The sequence below is a fragment of the Notamacropus eugenii genome, chromosome 1 (genome assembly GCF_028372415.1).
Source record: "Notamacropus eugenii isolate mMacEug1 chromosome 1, mMacEug1.pri_v2, whole genome shotgun sequence".
In the NCBI taxonomy this organism is placed as follows: Eukaryota; Metazoa; Chordata; class Mammalia; order Diprotodontia; family Macropodidae; genus Notamacropus; species Notamacropus eugenii.
The window spans coordinates 34,448,377-34,469,606 of NC_092872.1; the positions used below are offsets into that span (position 1 = coordinate 34,448,377).

The window sequence follows — 21,230 nt, forward strand, 5'->3', positions numbered from 1 at the left end:
TCAAGGTTAATATTTAGAAACTGGTTTCCTAAATTAACACATCAGCTACTAAAAATCCAATTGATTTGGACTTTTGAACAGTAATAAGAAATAGCATTTTATAAGGAAACCTTCAGAGGAGATCAAATATATATGGTCCCACTGACTTATACAGGTGCTGTATTAATCATTCAGGTGTAAATCATTGAGTTGAACAGTTTATGCACTGTTCCTTTGTGGTGAGCATTCTGATGAATGAACATCTAATGTGACAGGAAAAGATAACATAATGAATATCTTATTATGCTTGAAGGAACATTAAAAAAAATGACTGACATGATATTCTGTTCCAGGTGGGAATAAAAGTCAACCACTTCCTGGCCCTTGATATTCTAGTTAAGAGTATCTGACTGACAGCATGTTGGCACCAGCAGCGTGGGAACCCATCAGCCTCAGCTCCAGGTGAGTGCAGTAAAATAGGGCTGGCTGTGCTTAGTTGAAGGCAAAATTGATGTGTCTTACTGATTTGCATCTGCAAACATAAAATTCAGCATTCATGATGTCAGTTTTCTCTTCTGTTGAACTTTGTCTTTGGGGGAAAAACTGGACAATATTGCATATTTAAAAGGTTTTTCTTTTAAATTATAATCCCTTAAAATAATGATGACCCCACCCCACCCCCTCACTTTGTGAGGTGGAAGAGAAGAGTTGTTTAATGATGGAGTACATTTCCTCCTAAAATTATCAAAGAAATATTTAAGAGAAAAATAAAATGGAATATCATGGGATCAAAGATTGATGATAGGAAAGGAGCTCAGAGGCAATTGAGTCCAATCAACTCATTTTACAAATGAGAAAGCCGAGGCAAAGAAAGATGAGTAAATAATTTGCCCACGAATTTAAGTGGCTTGCTCAAGGTCATTCACCTAGTAAACGTCCAATTGGGATTTGAACTCAGGTCTTCCCAACTCTAAATCTAGTGTCCTGTATTCTACTCCCTGATGCCTCTCATGGTATTTGGGGGATATAATAGCTTCAGTAGTAGGAATCTGCAGTGAACCATCTGCCTTGTCAAGACACATATGAGGTCTGGGATGCCCTGAAGGAAAAAAGTTGTGATTTGAAAAGCTAATTGATTCAAATAGGCAGAAATTCAATAAGTGAACTTTACCCCTGCCCTTTGAATATAAAATCCATAGAGGTTTTACGTGTAGTTTCAGAACAGTGATCCACATATCTATTTGTTAAAGAAATAAGGTCTCCCTTAAAATATCCACTACAGTCATTCTGCAAAATAAGAATTAATGCATTTTGTTTGTGGGTTTTTTAGAACATCATTTTAGTAACTAAATGAATTTGGCACATATGTTACTTATTGTTCTGGAGCCAGAGACCTGCTTTAAAAATGCATTTTTAAAAGCATCCCACATTTGGAATCAAAAAAACCTGAACTGGAGTTGTGGATTTTCAATTTCCTGCTTTGTTGCCTGAAGCAAGTCACTTAGTATCACTCAACCTCAGTTTCCTCCTTTGTAAAATGAGGGAGTTTAGACTACATATTTCTTAAGACTTAAAACTTAAGAAAACTTGTTTTCTTAAAACTTCCATTTTTGATTAACAAAATCCATGAATGGATCAAAGAGGTTTAGTAAGTCAGAGTTAAATATTGAGGTTTGAATTTTTGGAGCAATATTTATTGTGAGGAAATAAAACCAAAAAAAAAAATTAAATCTCTGAGATCACCATATCACTGAAAAAGTTTTAATAGAAAGAATGATAAATTTAAAATCTGCAGACTTGGATTCAAATCCTGACTCTGTCTTTTACTTTATGTATGACCTTGGGCTGTCACCACTCTCTTTTTATCTCAATTCTCTTATCTTTGCAATTTTTAGATTGGATTAGATTACCTTTGAGATTTCTTTGAGTTCCAAATTGATGATTCTATGACACATTAAATTGTCAAGAAAGTAAATGCAAGAAAAAAAATCACTTGGAGATTGGAAGCCCCAAGGTGGGGATTATGCAGTGGAAGGGGAGGCTGGCAACTCTCATACTAATATATTTGAAGTTCAAAAGATCTGAGTTCAAATTTCACCTCTGACACATGCTAGATATTTAACCAAAGCTAAGCCACTTAAATTCTCTTAGTCTCATTTTTTTCATCTCTAAATGAGATAGAAACTGTAGAATTCACATCACAAGGTTGTGAGGCTCAAATGCTTCCTACACTGTTGGTGTAAGAAATGTATGAGTTTGGACATCTGTAACTTTTTACTATACCTTAATTTTTAAAGAAAATACTGATTTTTTTCCATGTCAATTTTCTTTTTTACAAAAGCAAAGATTTTTTCAATGGGGTAGTAGAAAGGAAACTGGATTCCATGATTTGTGAGAAAAAAATAATTAAAAACCACATAAATTTGGAGCTATATGATACTTTAAAAATTATCTAACTGACCCTTCATTTTGATGAGACACCTGAGGGCTATAAAAGTTGAGTGTTTTGCCAAAGGTCATATAGCTAATTAGTAAGTAGAATCAGAACTAGAACTCAGGTCTCAAACTTCACGAAAACCCACCTCAGTCTACTTGGAATTATATATAAACTCTTGAGAAATTATGCTTTCCACTGTACCAAGCAAGTTGAGTTCCAGTCAATTGGCATTTTAATCTGTTGATGGAATTGAGATAATAGTCGCAGATATACTATTTTCAACCACTTCTTTTGCCTCAAAATGTATAAGTTTCAACTGCAAGAGGTGAATTCCAAATTTCAACCCATCCATCAGATTGTCCAAGTAGATACTAGATTTAATAATGTTATTGTATTATTAATAACACCACTTCATGGTCATTCCACAAATACCGTTGGGGTGCCATGATGAAGACAAAGAATAATGAAACTTATAACTTATTAATTAAGCAAAATTGTGATTCCAACCAAGACTTCAATAGTATTTCTAAGCATCAAAAATTAGAATTAAGACATATCCACCAATCAGACATACAAAACCAAATATTTAAGTTTGTAGAGTCATAGAATTTAAAGTTAGAAGTGTTCATTGTTTTATATATTTAGAATGGGTCATCTAAAACAATGCCTTAATTTTACCATTGAAAGAAGTGAGACACAAAAAGGGGAAATTATTTATCTAACATGCACAGTAAATAAATAGCATATTGAAGAGTTGAATCCAATTCTGCCTTAAATTTTTTTCTCTTGAATTTTTAATGTGCCTTATATGGTTACATCTTTGGAGACTGCAATGATGTCCTAACTACTGTAAGGACATTTTGTAACAGGGTTATTTAGTTTACACAGCTTGGACCATCAGGCCACAGCACATTGTCTTTGGATTTTTCATCTACCTGTTAACAAACAAGAAAATACTCTTAGCTGTTTATTCTACAAACATAGGTAAAGCAATTAAGACAATGATTATTCACAAAATGTGGATAAGATCTGCCTTATTCTTCTCTTCTAATTCAATGAGCTATGAATTCATTTTCTTTGGTCCAATGAAATATGAATTTTCCTCTTTCCATCTCTGACTCTTCCACTTATCTTCATTCCCTCAGTCCATAAGTACATAAATTCATACTCAAGGTGCTGTATATCCCAGGGTGTTTGTACTGCATCCAATTCATACTGCCTCATCCAAGCTTATTGTTAAATTTCCTGTGTGAGAACTTATGCCTTGGAAATTGACAAATGAGACAAAATGGCTTGGCTTATTGTTTTATTGATTGTCTAAATTTAAGAAAGTAATGAAGAAAATGTTAAATAATGAGAATTAAATATTAAAATGTGTCATGTGTACATTTTTCCTGGCAAAGCTTCGGATGCCACAAATTTGAATGCCCCCTACATGAAAACCAATCACAACCCCTCTACACTTTGAGTTGTTATGGTCAAAAATAAATAATCAGCTTGTGGCCACCCTTTCATTGAGGATTCCTTGGGTATTTCTGGATTGCTCCTCAAATGACCAAAGCATGATCCATCACTGGATCAGGAAGGAGCTTCCCAATGTGATAGAATTTGCCAGAGCTTGCAATCAGCTGATATAGCTTCTAGAATGCTCTCTGCATGAGACCTCAAGAAAAATACATTTTCCAAAGGGGACACAATTTGCTAATTTCAGAATAAGGTCTCTTCCCATCCTTATTTCATACATAATGCTTCCCTAATCAGCTTTAAAAATCACAAAGAAGCCCTTCAGTCTTTTAGTTCTCAAATGATTTTAGGAAACTCACTCTTAGATTACTATTAGAGAATTTTAGAAAGGAAACATGTTATATGCCTTTAAAGTGAGTCAGATTGAACTGCTTGTTTTGATTATTTCTTTTTCAAGAATTTTGAAGAAGAAAATTGTTTTGAAAAATAACATTTACCTTTTCAAAGTATTTGAGGTAGAAGTATACTTAGAAGGGGAGAAAGAAAAAAAATACTTCTTTCATATATATCTGGTAAATTCAGTAAGGTTTTCTAATTTTCATGTCATCAAATCTGAAAAATTCAAAAATAATTAGACAACATTGTATAATTTTTAGGTTGTTGTTGATATTTGGGGTACTAATCAATCATCACTAGATAAAAGGAAAAAATAGCAATAGTTTGGAGATAGTTTACCTATTGTCAAGGTCATTAAAATTTATTACAAACACTAAGCATCCCATTGTGTATAATTTTCTAAGTCATTCATTTAGTTAAAATGTTGTAATTATGAATGAGCTTGTATAGGCAGGATGGTAATATTATTGTGAATATAGAAAAATTCAGGTATTTGAACAGATTGTAGGAAAGTAAAATAAAGAGCTTTTCCTAGTCATTCCTTGGATGATGCATTGTAGCATTGTAAATATCTCATTTGGAATTTGAGGCACAATTGTAAGATCATATCCTACCCTGTGACTTAATGGTATGTCAAGCTTAGGATAAGAGCTTCATCCAAGGGAAGTGTCCCACTTATCTTTTCCTTATGGCCCAAACTTAATATGGCCCAGAGCAAGCCTTCTTAAGGGATTGTCAGCCAAAACTTACAGATGTAGGTCCTCCAAATTGTCTGTGAGCTCTTCCTTATAATATTTAGTATTTTAATATGATAAAGTCATATCCTTTTTTACTGACCACATGAGCTGCTGGTAAACATGGCTTTTTCAGCCTAAAAAGAAATTGAATTATGGTAAGATACATGGGGACAGAGGAAACCCAGGCACATTGGCTCTGTGGATAGTGGCATAGATGGCAGAGGCACTTGTAAGCAGGGACAGCTCATCACAAGTGGAGGCTACTTCTACTCCATACTGATCATAACTATGACTAAATAGAGCTTTTCCTTGCTTATTAACCCACTTATGGAGTGGTACATATGGACTTCTCCCTATCTAAAGCATCATAGCTTATTTTTTGGAATTTTGCTTTTCTTTAAAGTCTTGCTCATTTTCTCTTTGTACTTTGATAATGAGTTTCATCTCCAAATACACATAAGCTAAATGTGATTGTATTCTGAGTGAATGTAATGGAGGATGTGACTAGTAAGGGAAAGAGTGACTAGCTGGGACTTTCCAAAGAAAACAATAGCAAAGAGATCAGTTTTTGCTGAATGATTAGGGAAAAAGATTCCTTCTCTGAACTGTAGGCTCATAGCTTTAATGACATTTATTAATAATAGATGCCAATAGAGTCTCTAAAATAGTAGCAAAAAAGGATGACATATACCCATAGGATCACTGCTCTGGGCTTAAAAAGAACCATGACTTAATACAGGTGAGGAAGCTAAATGAATAAGTATATCTACTGAGCACTGGACCTGCAGTCAGGCAGATATGAGTTCAAATACGTTGTTAGATGCTTACTAGCTGATTGACCTTGGGCAAGTCACTTAAAAAAATGTTTGCATCAGTTTCCCCATCTGTAAAATAGGGACAATAATAATACCTACCTCCCAGAATTATTGTAAGGATTAAATGAGAAAATAATTGAAAAATTTTAGTACAATGCCTGGCATATAGCAGGCATTACATAAATGTTGCCTATGTGTTATTATCGTGGTTGTTTTAAAGGTCCCTAAAGACACCTAGGGATTTCACTAATATTTTCATTGCTGCCGTAGATCAATTTATTTTTAAAGTACCATTCAATTTTCAGCTCATTAAAAGTATTGACATTCTTCATAACATTTGGGGATCTCTTATTTGTATTGATGAATGGGAAGAATGAGTGAGGAGTTTTGCTTTACTATTGGTTTTACAAACCTGCGTAGTTGTGGGTAAACCATCTAAATTTTGTGAGTTTCAGTCTCCTCACCTAAAAAATGAAGACATTTTGTGAAGTAGTCTCTAAGACCCAAATCTTGTGAGCTTGTGGACTATGTATACAGCCATGGTTATCTCTCTTCAAAATCATGAAATGGACAAAATCTCCACCCTCCTTTTTGTTGGAGACAGGGTTGTGTGACTTGCCCAGGGTCACACAGCTAGAAAGTATCTTAGTTCAGATTTGAACTCAGGTCCTCCTGACTCCAGGGTGGGTGTGGTATATAGAGTATTCACTGTATCACCCAGTTTCTCTAAAACCTTTTGTTAAAAAATAAGACAAAACATGTTTTTCAGAAAAGATGGGTTGTCATAAGTAGGCAATAAGGTTTAAATGTGATAAAATTTTTAAATGGGGCAAAAATTAAGAACTAAAGGAATGAGATGAGCTTTTGATATTTTAGTTGTATTATTTCTGAGTTCCCTCTACCAATGCAAATCACAGCCCTTCCAATCTTGAACTTTTCTTGATCGTTAGACTTTTAGCCATTACAACCTCTGAAATTAATAAAATGAAGCTGTAATGGTGAAAATTTAGGTATAATCGATATTTTTAGAGATAAGGTGGAGAATAGAACAGAAGAATTTTTTCCACATGCCCCCATAGGCTACCATCTACCTAACATAGACCCAAGACTACCTTTCTATATTAACCCATTGAATTTTTTTTCCTAAGAAGTAAAAACATATATGTGGCTCCAAAATTGAAAATGCTTCCAAGTACAGAATTGTTAAATGCTAGGGAAAGCTACAGTAGATTTTTTTTTAATGTTCCTGACATTATTGGACTTGACAAATAAATTACATGCTGCAAATTTTGTATTGTTCTCTGATTGAGGAGAATGAATCATTTTAAACCTGTAGAAATTCAAGTTATTGACATTAAACGATTATTAGACTGGACATAACTGAATGTCTCTTGTTTATGATCACAGTGTTATGGAGAAATTTAAAAATTGTATCAAGGCAGAGTTACTCATAAAAAGCACAAGGTTTTAGAGTTGGTAGGAAGATTGCTTCTTCTAGGGTACACATATAGATCTCAGGGGGTCCATGAACTTGAATGGGGAAAATTACATCTTTATTTTCACTAATATTGGTTACCTTTATAATTCTATATATTTTATTTTATGCATTAAAAATATTATTCTGAGAAGAGGTACATAGTTATTGCTACCTGGAAAAGAATTTTTCTAACATAAACTAAAATGCATGACACATGATTCTGAAATTCTCCTAATAAAAATAAATTATTTTACCTTTCATATTCTTTAAAAATGACAATACCTCCTTGGAACTGCCATTTCTGCCTTAATATTAATTCATTTAACCTATTCATCTGAATCTCTAGCTGAATTTAGCCAAACTAAAAGGAAGTATTTTTTTTTATTGTAGAGAAGATGGAAAGAAAATTTTGGACACAAGGCACAAGACTTAAGTAATGGCTCTCCAGAAGTACCTTCAAAGACATGGAAATGTATCATGTTGTGAAATAGTTAAATACAGCTTATATCCAAAGTAAAAATTATAATACTCAATAGGGTAGACTGGAGTAAGTGATTTTAGGCTGACTCTTGAAGGGATTTAAAGGTTCCAAGTGACAGAAGTAGAGTAACATTCTTGACAAGGAGACTGTCTGTGCCAAGTTGGGCAGACAACACGAGTTTGTTAAAGGCTTCTTATGTGCCAGACCACTTTCTAAACACTGGAGCATGGAGTTCAAAGGAGAAAAAGCTTTTCATCAAGTGGGCAAATTTGATAGAGTGGAGGGATAGGTGGAAAGTAATGTGTAATTCACCCAGAAAGTTGGACTTGAACTAGATTATAATGTATCAGATTGTATTGTAAGCAGGACTTTATCCTTTATTTCAGAAGCAATCAAGAGACATTAAAGTTTTTTGTGTAAGGTAGTAATAGCAGAATGTGGTCATACCTACACTTGAGGAGAAAAACTGGGGGAAAATGAAACCAATTAAGAAACTTTACAAATATTCTAAGCAAGAGGTGAGAAGAGCTTCAATTAGGATGACAGATGAATGAGTGTAGAGAAGGGGATAATTGGGAGATATGTTAAAGAGATATAGTTGGCAAATATAATTGATTTAAGAATGGGAAGAGAGGAGGTAGAGAGAATAAGAAGTTGAGAAGGACTCCAAGGTTGAAAAGAAAGGTGATTAGAAAAATGATGGTGAGTCCAGTGAAAATAGGAAGATTGGAGGGAAAGAGAAATAGCTAGTGTCTCAGGCTAGATTTGAACTCAGGTCCCCATCACTGAAGACTCAGTACTTCATCACTTTGCCACCTAGCTGTAAAATACATGATTAAACTAATGAGAACTAAGGAATTTACTAAGAGATTGTAAAAAAGCAGAAAAGGAACCTAACCAGGACACAGGCTACTTCAACATTTAGCCAAAGATCAGTCCTATATAATGATATGAATAAAACGCTGTAAGATTTACTAAATTTGTTCCTTCCTTGGAAAATCATTGTAGACTCTTTCTTGCCCTTCAGACTTTTGCTGTGTCAGAGTTTCATTCACAAATATTATCCCTAACCAGTGATTTTTCAATTATCTTGTTCACACTCAAAGTTTGGGATGCATATCTGCCCTCCAGTGGAGATTACAGAGTGGTCTGAAATGTACCATTTGAAATAAACACCTTCTGATCAGTCTCCCAGAAATAATATTGTGGGAAGAAACTAGAACCTAGAGCCTATACACTCTTAAGGTTTAGTGAATGGGGTGTGAGAGTCTAGCATCCTAAACCTTCCTTTCCACATTCCATCAAATCAAAGACAATCAAAAATAAATGGAACTCCAAATCTGTATCATGCTTGATCACTCACTCTGATTTAGTCTCATACTGGATTTTCCTTATCCTCACTATTGCTCTGTGCTCAAACTCAATCAGGTTGACCTCAATTGTTCTCATTCTCTCACATGAAAATATTCTAGCCCAAATATCCCCAAACTCAATCATCAGTGTCAACATGTCTCAATGTTCTGTGATGTATCTGAGGAATGTCTCGCATAGTAAAAGGCATTCTCAAGACCCCTTACCTTATAGGTACATTTCTGGACTCTGCTGTTAATCTAATCTACAATTCTGACAAACTGAAAGATGAAACTCTAGGGCTGTTCATGAGACTGAGGATATATAAGACCACAAAATTAATAATGAAATTTTAATCCATTGAAGGTTCGAAAGGTAGAAGGTCCATGTTGTAGTACATTACAAATATTTTTCAGAGTTTTTGACATATTGATAAATTTTGCTACTCTCCCCCCACCTTTTCAAGATCTTTTAATATCTTTTAAGATAGTAAAGCTTAAAACTTTACTCAGAGTTTGACCCTGTATAAAAAACCAGTTATAGATCTTTTGGTGGCATCTCATGCCAATTGAAAATTGCCAGGAATATTGAATTTTACTGGTCCTAGTTTAACTAGGACTAGATACAAAAGACATGTCTCCATATTTTTGCTGAGCGAAAACTTTCTGTCAACTGTGTGCTATTTAGCATATTATTTGTAATCTCTTAGGGATATCATCTTGGCTCTACATAGTTTTACAAGTAGGATATTGAAATATTTTACAAAATACCTCTGACTCCCAAAATTATTTTAATCCACATATTATCTGTGGTTACCCTGTTTTTATAAGACTGAGTATGTGTGACAGTATCCAGGATTACCCACTTTCAGATCCATTTTGGAAGGAAGGAGATTTCTGGTCCATTTCTATTACTACTCATGACCCTTTATGTCTTATATCTATAATTTTGTGACAATTTTCTCATCAAAGAACAACTAGATGATAGCTTAGTTGCCAATCTGTGCAATTTGATCTTCACAGATGGTTATAGATAAGACCAAATCATGTACGTGGTTATTTTTATCACATACTAAAAGTAAATAAATAGAAAAAATCTACCTAGAGGCTTTGCCAATTGGGGAAATGAGTTCTGCAGTTTTGCAGTGGATAAGGCAAATCATGTATTCCATCAAGGAGAATGGTAACTTGTAGAATCCAGTTTTCTGGGGACAGGGTTCTATGTCCTTATTTAGCCAGGAAATAGCAATGTGGTACTTAAGTATTATCGATCGTCTGACCACCTGCAGAATGAATAAATTTATGGAAATCACATAGCCCTGATTCCATTAAGAGTAGGAAAGAATGTATTGTTTCATTGAACTCTGAGGCTCTATTTAGGGCAATTTTGCAGCTATTTGTGGAATGGAATATGGAGAAGGAAATGGCAAACCACTCCAGTATCTTTGCCAAGAAAACCCCAATTCAGGTCATAAATAGTCAAACACAACTGAAAAACAACTAAACAACAATTAATGGAATGAAATGGTAGCTGTCTGCTGAAAATTACATTCCTCAGACCCACTTTCCCCTCACACACCATCATGTCAGTATCACCTGTCTGGAAGCAACTAAGGGGTATAGGGGCTAGATTACTGGGGCTGGAGCAAGGAAGAGCTAAAATCAAATCTTGTCTCAAGTTAGTCAACCAGAATCAGATGTATTAGGCCCTTACTATGTGTCAGCTAGGTGGTGCAATGGATAGATTATTGTGTCTGGCATCAAGAAGTCCTGAGTTCAAATGTGACCCCAGGTACTTACTAGTTGTGTGACTGTGGGCAAGTCATTTAGCCCTGTTTACCACAGTTTCCTCATCTGTAAAATGAGGTAGAGAAGGAAATGGCAAACCACTCTAGTGTCATTGCAAAAAACAAATAACAAATAAAATGAGGTCACAAGAATTAGCTACAGCTAAATGGCAATACAAGGCATCAGGAACTACGCTAAATGCTAGGAATGCAGAAACAAAGTGAAAGAAGCTTTTATAAAGGAAACTGAAAAAGATGTGGAGAAGAGAGAAAATACCTGGCATGGGAGCATGATGGAAAAGTTCAGAGGAGTGAAACCTTCTAAATGAAGGTTTGGGGAGGCTCCCTCCACCCCCTAATCCAAAAGAGGCTGCTTAAGTGCTGGTTCAGTTTCCTCAGCTATAAAATATTGATTATAATACCACCTACATCCCAGAATCATTGTTAGGATCAAATGGGATTATTTACAAAGCTTTTGGCATACTGTCTGGTCCATAGTAGGTACCTAATAAATACTTGTTTCCTTCCTTCCTTCCCAAATGATCCACCCTGAAAAATCCAGCAGCAAAGTCATTAATGTATTAGAAAGTTATAACACTGGAAATAGCTCATACTCCTATAGCACTATATAACTTACAAAACTCTCTCCTGTGAAGTAGTTATATAGGTTTTATTTTCCCGAATCTTATAGTATAAAGAAAATGAGGCTCACATGGTCACTGAACTTCCTATGGCCACATAGGTTTAATGAGAGAGCCCGAACTTAAACCTACCAGTTCTCCTGATTCCAAGTCAAGCACTCCTACAACATGCATAATACCTTTGGAAGGCTATTTTCAGAACAAATATTAATTCACTAGCACAGTAGCAGAATTTAGTTTACTAGTCAATTACCATTCATAAAACATCTACTATGTTCTGGGTATGACAACTGGGCATACAAAATGAAAAAGAAAGACAGTTCCTACTTTCAAGAAGTTTATAATCTAATGGGCAAAGACAGTACACAAAAGAAAGGTGGTAAAGGTAGGATGAGAGACATCAGTTTACTTTATTGGATACCTACAAGCTTAAGAGAGTAAAATATTGGACAGGTACCATTCATTTCCATGAGTGAAGCATGACATTGATATATACTAGGTTGGTTGGGAAAATATAAGTGTCTTGATTTTCATCTTGCCACTGAACTCTGATGACTCTAGAGAAGACGGTGAGGCTGATGACTTTGTGCAACTCTGCCTTATTTAAATCTGATTCATGCTCAAGTCAAAACATCACCGTCATGGTGTCATTGGTCTTCAAGAAGGGTGGATAAGTAACAGTAAGAATAGTGTTGGTCAAAGGAAAATTGACCTAAGGTGTAATGCATGTCTTAGAGTACAAACAAACTTTCCCTCCTTTACAGTCTTGTCTAAAATTATCCCCTTGTTTTTAATTTTTCAGCATGTATGCATATAGACAGAAAATGTGGTATAATGGAAAAAAAGCCCTGAAATTTCAGAGGACCTAAATTTGTTTCTTTTTCTGTATTTTTTTAGTATTTAATTTTTCCCTAGTTACATGTAAATAACAATTTTTAACATCTATTTTTAAAACTTTGAGTTCCAAATTCTCCCCCTTCTTCCCTCTCCAGTCCCCCTTCATTGAGAAGACATATAGGTTATTTATTCCATATAGGTTATATGTGTGAAGTCATGCATAGCATATACATGGTAGCCATACTGTGAAACAAAACATAAATTACAAATAATTCAGGAAAAATTAAGTGAAAAAAACCCAACAAAAGTTGCTTCAGTCTGTATTCAGACATCACCAGTTCTTTCTCTGGGGATAGATAGCATTTTTCATCTTAAGTCCTTCAGAGTTGTCTTAGATTGTTGTATTGCTGAGAATAACTGTCATTCACAGCTGACCATCCTACAATATTGCTGTTATTTTCTCCCCATTACATTTCACTTTGCATCAAGCCATGGAAGTCTTTCTAGGTTTTTCTGAGAGCATCCTGCTCATCATTTCTTATAGCACAATAGTATTTCAGCACAAATACATATCGCAACTTATTCAACCACTCCCCAATTGATGTACATCCCCTCAATTTCCAATTCTTTAGCCCCAGAAAAGAGCCACTATAAATATTTTTGTACATGTAGGCAGAGGTCCTAACTTTGAATCTTAATACTTACTACCTATATGAACTTAATAAAATCTCTTAAACTTTTTAAGCATCAGTTGCTTCATCTGTGAAATGGGGGTTTGGAGTATGTTGCCTCTAACATCCCTTTCAGCTCTAACTCCATTGTAATTACTTTAAGAGAAAATATTCTTTTATAGGGAGATTTTATAATATTAAATTTGTATCAGCATAAGTGAACAGCCAATTGAGTAGAGTTGGGAAAATCTTTTGTTCTAATGCCATTTGTGATCATAGAATTTGACTGCTGTGAATAGATCGATTTGTATATCATGTATAGTTTATTTTGCAAAAATATTCTCATCACTTCCTTTCTATGATGACACAAAATAAAAACCACGAAATAATCATGTTTAAATTTTTATATTACTAATTTGTTAATTCCACAATGACAAAAAAGCAATCTATTTTGATTCACCACATGTAACACTTTATCATATGTTTTCTTCTGTAAACAACCGTGTGCCCTTTAGGGACAAAAATGAGACATTTAGAAATGAAACAAAATGAAAATGTATTGTTTATCAAATCTCTGAAGTTTACATATGTTTTGCTCTTTTAATTTTCTGCACTTGTGTTTTTTATCTAGCTCTAATAATAAATGACATTCTTGTTCACTCAATCATTCTATAAAAAATCCCTTTGTGACTTACTAATAGAAATGTGTGCTTCTTATTCCCCTAAATATGTTAAATTTTACAAGAAAATCAGGTTAGATATTATTCTGTCTGAATATTGTTTATTCCTATGTTACATTGGACTAGCAGATTTAAATCACAGTGCATAGAATTTTAATTTTGCAGTGCACATGTACAGAGATAACTTTTTTCTAAGCTGTATTGTCCTGTAGTGGGTCTTAAACTCCAGGCAGCACCAAATTACAACATATCAGAGATATAAAACTGAGCAATAATAATTATTCTAAAACACCTCCAGAAAGAAAAGTGACTCCAGAAAAAGCTGTCTTTGTACCTGGATATATTACTTCACCCCTCTCTATCTAACCCCTTTCTGGGTTCTGGGTATGTTAGCTACTCTACTATAAAAACCAAGGTATTGTGTTCTATTTGTTGTATCTGTCACAGCTTATTGCTGAATTCTTAATATTAAAAATGAAGGAATGGAATGTTTTATATTATCCTAAGTAACTTAAAAATAATTGTAGCCTTGATTATCCAGTGTTTTTGAAAGAAAAAATCAAATCAAAATAAACAAAGAAAGCATTTCTATAAGTATTTATATCCATAGTTCTAGATGTCTTGTGAATGCAATGGGGTACGGAAAGAATTGCATGAATCACCACAAGGGTGTTAGGTTTTATTTTTTAACCTTCTAAAAAAATAAACACAGTTTCTGGAAATTAGAAAATAATTCATGAAGTGACTACTATAAAATATTCAAAAATGGTGGGAGAAGAATAATAACACAGAAAAAGCTACAGACCTCTTCTTCTATCTGACTTATACCCCAACAACATTATTGATAAGAAGACCCCATAAACAGAAAATACTTTTAGCAGTACTTACTGTGTTACAAAGAATCAGAAGCCAATTAGAAATCCATCCACTGAAGTTATCCAAATGGAAGCACCTCAATATAAGGGAATATTGCCAAGCTCTAAGAAACAATGAACATAATGAATTCAGAGAAGCATAGAAAGTTTTGCACAATGTGATGAAGGGTGAAGTAAGCACAGCCATAAAAGCAATCATATTACTATGACAGGGTAAATGAGAACAACAACAACGATAATAAGTAATCAAAATGGAATGCTGGAAAATTACAAAGAACCAGTATGGCCCCAAGTAAGTGACGTAAGAAAATGTAGGACCCCATTCCTTTTCAAAGAAGTCACCAATGTGTTGCATTTTATATATTTTCATATTTCTTTGATGTATTAGTCAGTTTTACTGATTTTTTCCTCTTCCACTTTTTTTTCTTAAAAATAGATTTTTTAAAAAATAGGAGATAACTCTCTGGGTTGAAGGGAGAAGGAAAAATACTGGAAGAAATTCTGGTGATATAAAAAAAGCAAAATATATTAAAATGTTTTTTAAAATCTGTAGACCTATAAACTTACCTTGTATCTCCGTAAAACATTATTACCAAATCAATTTGAAAACACCTTGAGAATATGTGATTTAAGAAAGTATTTCATTACAACAATGTATGCATAATCTCATTCATGTATGCATCTCTCCTCCAAGATTACAAATTAATCTGTGCCTTTGCATCCTGTGGTGTTCAATGTCTATGCTCTTCAAGTACATATGATCATTCCTATGAAATATAAACTTCTAGAAGGCAAAAACTTTTTACTTTTTTTCTTTGTATCCCCATTGCTTAGTACAATGCCTGGCAGAGAGCAATCAATTAATGATTACTGATTGGTTGATAGGCAATCAACCAAAAATACAAAAATAGGTCAATTTTAAAAAATAAAAAAGGTTCATATCTATCTAGCTAATCCTTTGGCAGACATATAAATTGAGGAGAAAAAGGTTGATGTGGTGTGGGAAACAAAATAAAAGATAAACCCACAAACATGAGCCTAGTTATTGTCCCAGCTCTTCCTCTAAATATCTTTGGGACCTTCAGGAGGTTCCTTGACTTTTTTTTAGTAGTCAGATAATGAGGGGATTATACTAGATAAGACCCTTCTATTTCTAAACTGATATCATTCTAACATAATTGAATCCTTTTTTTGAATGTAGCAGACTTGGGATTTGGTCCCATTTTCCTGTGCTGTCAAGATTACTAATATACTATTACCATTTTTATTCAATATATCTCTTCTTGCATCATCATCTCCATTTTCTTCACTTTTCTATACTTGAACATCTACCAAGTCAGCTCTATGTGATTATTGTGATTGTGTCTCATTCTCTTCGACCACACTTTACCCCGCATGTAGTTGTAATATTGAATTCTTAACTTCCTTACCTTCTGCTTTAACCAGTTCTTGTCCAAATACTTGACGGATAATTTAGCCTAGTCTTGCTCCTTAAACTTTTATGTTCACCAAAATTTTGTCTTTAAACTGCTCTCTCTATATGTACTAGAGTTTATAAAGGAAAACCATCAGATAATTTTCTTTGTCAATTCTGATGAAGGGATTTGCTAAGGAATTGCCCCCATATTCAGTTTTTCTTCATGTCCAAAGAAGCATTATTCATAGTATTTTTATTGCTTTAAATCACAAATCTATAATCAATAGTATTTAAAAAATATATTTTTCCAGAGTAGACTATTGCTCTTCCATTTTGATGTGTGGAGTATGTTCATCAAATCACCATGGTTCAAGAGTCCATGTCACCAAAAACTGAGCAAACAAATAAAAGCCAAGATAATGAGCATGCTAACACAAAGTTCTATGCTTGTATGAAAATCACACCAAAATAAATGTGGTATGGAGATTAAAGCTGAAGAATAGTATGATATGATTGATTCTTTGATCTGGAAATGTCTATCAACAATATGATATTAGTAACAATGTATGATCATAAAGATAAACAGCAGATAACATTGTGAAGCAATGGAAATTTTGTGGTATTGCTGTAACGTAAAGAAAAGTTGAATTTTAAAAGTTAAAAGTACATTTAACTAAGTAAAATTGGAATATTTTGCAAGATATAAGAAAATATTGAAAACCATCTGAACTGAGTTTATTCCTATAAATCACCATTAACTGATGACCCAAGAATATGTATTGTATACCTAAAAGCACCTGTTCATATGTGTTTAAGTGACATGTCATGTCTTGCAATATAACCCCCATTAAATGCAATTCATTTTTTGCACTGTATTTGCTTCAAGAGAAACACACAAATAGAAAGAAATTAGGTTGTGATGTTAGTTGGTACCTTGCAAAACAACTAACATATATTATCTTATTTTATCTGCTTTACATTTCTTTGAGTTAAGTACTATAGATTTTATTCTCTACATTTTAAAGAGGAGAAAGTAGTCCTTTAGGGAGGCAAAGTAATTTGCCTGTAGTCACAAAGTTAGTTAATTTCAGAAGCAGGATGTGAATCCAGGTCTCACAATTCTGGATTCAAACCTATTTTCACTCCTCAGCACTGTGTTGTGGATTTGTTCAAGTAAACAATCTTTATTGTATTCCATTTCATCACCATACATTTTACTTTATGTTCTATGCTTTGTACATCAATGTTTGTAATGTTTTACCATGATGATTTATAATCAGAAGGATAACCCTAAGTTGTTGCCCAAGCCACACTCCCAAATAAGGCACTTCAACTTTGTTCAGTGTTTTCTTCTTACCAAGTCGAGAAAGTGTGCTAATACATTTTAGAAAGATTTTCATCAACATGGCTTAAAATAAAAAGGGTTTTCTGGTTAACCAGAAAGTAAATCAACCAGAACACCCCATTCCCCTAGCTTTCTGGGTAATCAAAGTTATAGTATACAGCAGAGGAACATCAGAGAGCAGTAATTCAGTGGGCTGGCATCTTTCTCCTCTGAATCAATGGGTCCAATGTCTTAGCATATTTTCTCTGGTACCTTTCTGTTAGAAATGTCAGATTGAATGTAAATTACATATGCAATTATTAAATGCTTAGGGGCCTTTTTTATTATTATTTCTTGCATGAGTTAAGGACACAAAATTCCAAGTCAGTAGTTAAGTTCTGATAACCTAATTTACTCCTCCAATTTCAGTTAGATAACACAATGTTCTTTTTATCTGGCTTGGTGATGTGAGTAACGGCTATGCGTTGTCAGGTATCTAGTAACTTATACTCTGGCAAGGACTGAATTTCTCTAATGCAAGAAACAATCATTGCTGCTGTGACTCGTAATCAGAATGTGAGGCCCAGGAGAGAGGTTGGGATCTGAACGAAGCATGCTATAACACTTAAATAACCCTCTTTGTACCAAGCGAAATGATAAAAATTATTAAGTCAAGGATATTGTTACTGAATTTTTGAAATACATTAAGCCTGTTTGGGGATCCATAAACTTGTGAAACCTGTATCACAATTTAGAAAGTAAAATTTGCATTAGTGGGGTATCCATATGTGGAATATGCCTTATTTGCAAACCTTTTTCTGGTACATTAACAACCTCTCCTATAGTAGAAGTCCTTTACATGCTGGATTTTATTTTAATTGAAATGGTCTAGGGGCAGCTAAGTGGTGCAGTAGATAGAGCACCAGCCCTGGAGTCAGGAGAACCTGAGTTCAAATCCAGGTATATCCACTTCACCTTTACTAACCGTGTGACCTTGGGCAAGTCACCTAATCCCAATTGCCCCCCTAAAAATCTGATGAATTGAATTGAGTTGACCAGTGTTCTATAAACTATTCCACTGAGTTATTAATGATATGGTAAAGATTTTAATATATTTGCTTCTACTCTTACCCATTCCCTGACACCATCATTCTACCTCCTTTCTGCGTACACTTCTAAATACAATATCTGGGTCAATGATATTGAACTGAAGGAATGAAGAGATCAAGAAAGAAGTTTAGTGTTGACAAAAATCTTAAAATTTATTGAGCCCGTGCAATAACTAACTGAGAAACCCTTATACAATATTTTGAAGTGGTTCTCTGACCTCCTCTTGAATAGCTTTAGTGACGTAGAACTTTGTACTTCTAGATACATTCCCCTTTTGGAAACTAATTTTTTTCTGAAGTTTTGTTATTGTTATAATTTTATTATATTATCATTATTATTTTGTTTTTGTTTGAATTTTTCTGACATTGAGTGGAAATCTACATTTTTATGGTTTCTGCACATTTCTTCTAATTCTTTGTAGACTACAAAAACAAGTCCTGTGAATTTTTCTCAACATAGCCCTTCAAAACACTTGAGAAAGGAGCAATTAGGTGGTACAATGGATAGAGAACCAGCTCTAGAGTCAGAAGGATCTCAGTTCAAATGTGACTTCAGACACTTGACACTTACCTAGCGGTGTGACCCTGGGCAAATCACATAACCACAATCACCTTGCCACCAAAAAAAATAATAATTGAAGAAAACTATTATCCATTTTCAAATCCAGAATATTCACTTCATCCCCATTTCCTCCAAGCAATTTTCATAAATTCGTAGGATCATAGATTTAGTACACCAAATACATCTTGGAGGACATCTAGCCCAAACTTTTCATTTTAGGGATGAAAAAACTGAGGTAAAGAAACGTGAATTGACTTGTTCAGCATCCTGCAAATTTTAACTGTCTAAGATGAGATTTTGAAACTATGTGTTCTTTATTCCAAATCCAGATCTTATACACTATTCTGTGCCTCCTCTGAAATATAATATGCTCATATCTTCCTTCTCTAGACCTGATCTACATCCTACTCTCCCATCACTTCTACCCCATTCCTTGAACCACTGCCATATTATACTCTCTCTATCCCTATGTTATATATTGGTGAGGAAAAGAGAGTCAATGCTAATGACTGGTACCCTGGACTGAACATTTCACATTAAACTTTCAGCCCCCACAACTTGGAGACAATAAAGACCACATCTTAGAAATGAGATAGAAAATCGGAGGCCAGTTGAACTCTCTTTTGATGATCCCACAAGGCATCAATCAGCATGTACATACATACACATGCTCTCTCCATCTCTGTGTCTCCTCTTCTCCAGCGTTCTTGCCTTCCTTCTCCTCTCCTCTCTTTTCCCCACCTCATTGGTTTATTTTATGTTTATAAAGATTGATACATAATTTGTCCTAAACCCCACAAAAAGTTCAAGCTTGCCCCTACGTTTGAGTCAACACATGCTCAATTTTTTGTTTCTTGCTTAAAGAAACGATAGTGGAGACCCCAAAGAGCAGGCTAATCTTCCACCTCATTCTCCTTTGATCTACTTCTGAAAGAAGGAGATTTTATTTGATTTGATTTCATATACCCATGCAGAGTCATATTCATTGTTAAAAGGTTACCCATGGAAAGTGACGCCTGGCCCTACCTTATCACTAAGTTGGGAGACTTTTCCTTGGGTGTTATTTGAAAGACTTTGGATATTTCATTTATTTTTCTTTCTCAATCATACTACTAAATGCTCCTTTTATGAATTTTATAATAATATTTGTAATCAGTTTTCATTTTATTTTGATACAAAAATAATAGTTACTTTTCAAAAGAATCAGTGTTAATTAAAGTATTCCTGTTTTCAACCTTTTCTCTTTTTGACAAAGACCTATTTCCATCGACTTTAATATTTTACTGTGGTTTTAATTAATAAGATATTTGGAAAATAAAGCTACAAAAGCAATAGGTCACAAACTACTACTTAATTCATTGATTGTTGTCACTTTGATATATTGCTATGATAGGTAAGTGAGGTGACTTAGAGACAAAGCTTTCCAAATTAATATTATAATATATAACTTTAACCCCCAAAAAGAATTTTTGTTTTATTATGTAAAACTTATTAAACAGGCAATAGAATCCCTATCTCCCATGCCCAGATATTTATGTTACAGAATTCACAGTTATTTAAATATTTATAAAATGAGAGTTGAGAGCAGCACTTTTGAAAAGCAGTTAATAATGAACAGACATCAAGGGAGCCATCATTATAACAGCAAAGTACTTTGCAACTCCAATAACTTCACTGGTGCAGAAGCAGGCCATCAAATTTAATTAAAAGCAGTCAAAAATAAACTGAGAAATTGAACTGTAAAAGACTGTCCTTTGCCAACAGCTGAAGGCAAAAAGGAAAGAGAGGGAGGGCCTTGAAAGTAGTAATGAATTGATAAGCCCTACCGCCTGCAACTTATAATTTGCTCTGTCAGATTTTAGTATCAGTTAAACTAGATTAATAGAGCAATCACTGATTCTCTATCTTAAATCCTTCTTAGTACTCCTGTTATAGGCTCCTGTGATAAATGGAAGCCTGAGTAGGTCAAAATTTTAATTCATTTCCCTGCTTACTCCCTTTTGGAAGAATACTGACCTTTAACATTTGCTGGACACTAGCAGCCACCCTGAGATTTTTAAAAGCAGGAATAAATTTTATTTTTGACTGATTTTCTTTCACAGAGACTTTACTTCCTATTTGGTGGAAGTAGAATTCCCAAGAATAGGAGTTTATTGACATCTTTTTTCTACCACTAAGGGCTACCATAGTGA

General features: G+C 34.1%; 1 long non-coding RNA gene across 1 annotated transcript in view; it reads left to right on the forward strand.

Moving 5' to 3' along the window:
• Window positions 1-364: 364 nt before the first annotated feature.
• The window catches only part of LOC140496620 (uncharacterized), a 785,173-nt gene continuing 764,307 nt past the window's right edge, over window positions 365-21,230 (forward strand). Inside the window, exon 1 of the long non-coding RNA XR_011964351.1 lies at window positions 365-441. This is a non-coding gene — a long non-coding RNA (uncharacterized lncRNA). The remainder of the gene's footprint in view (window positions 442-21,230) is intronic.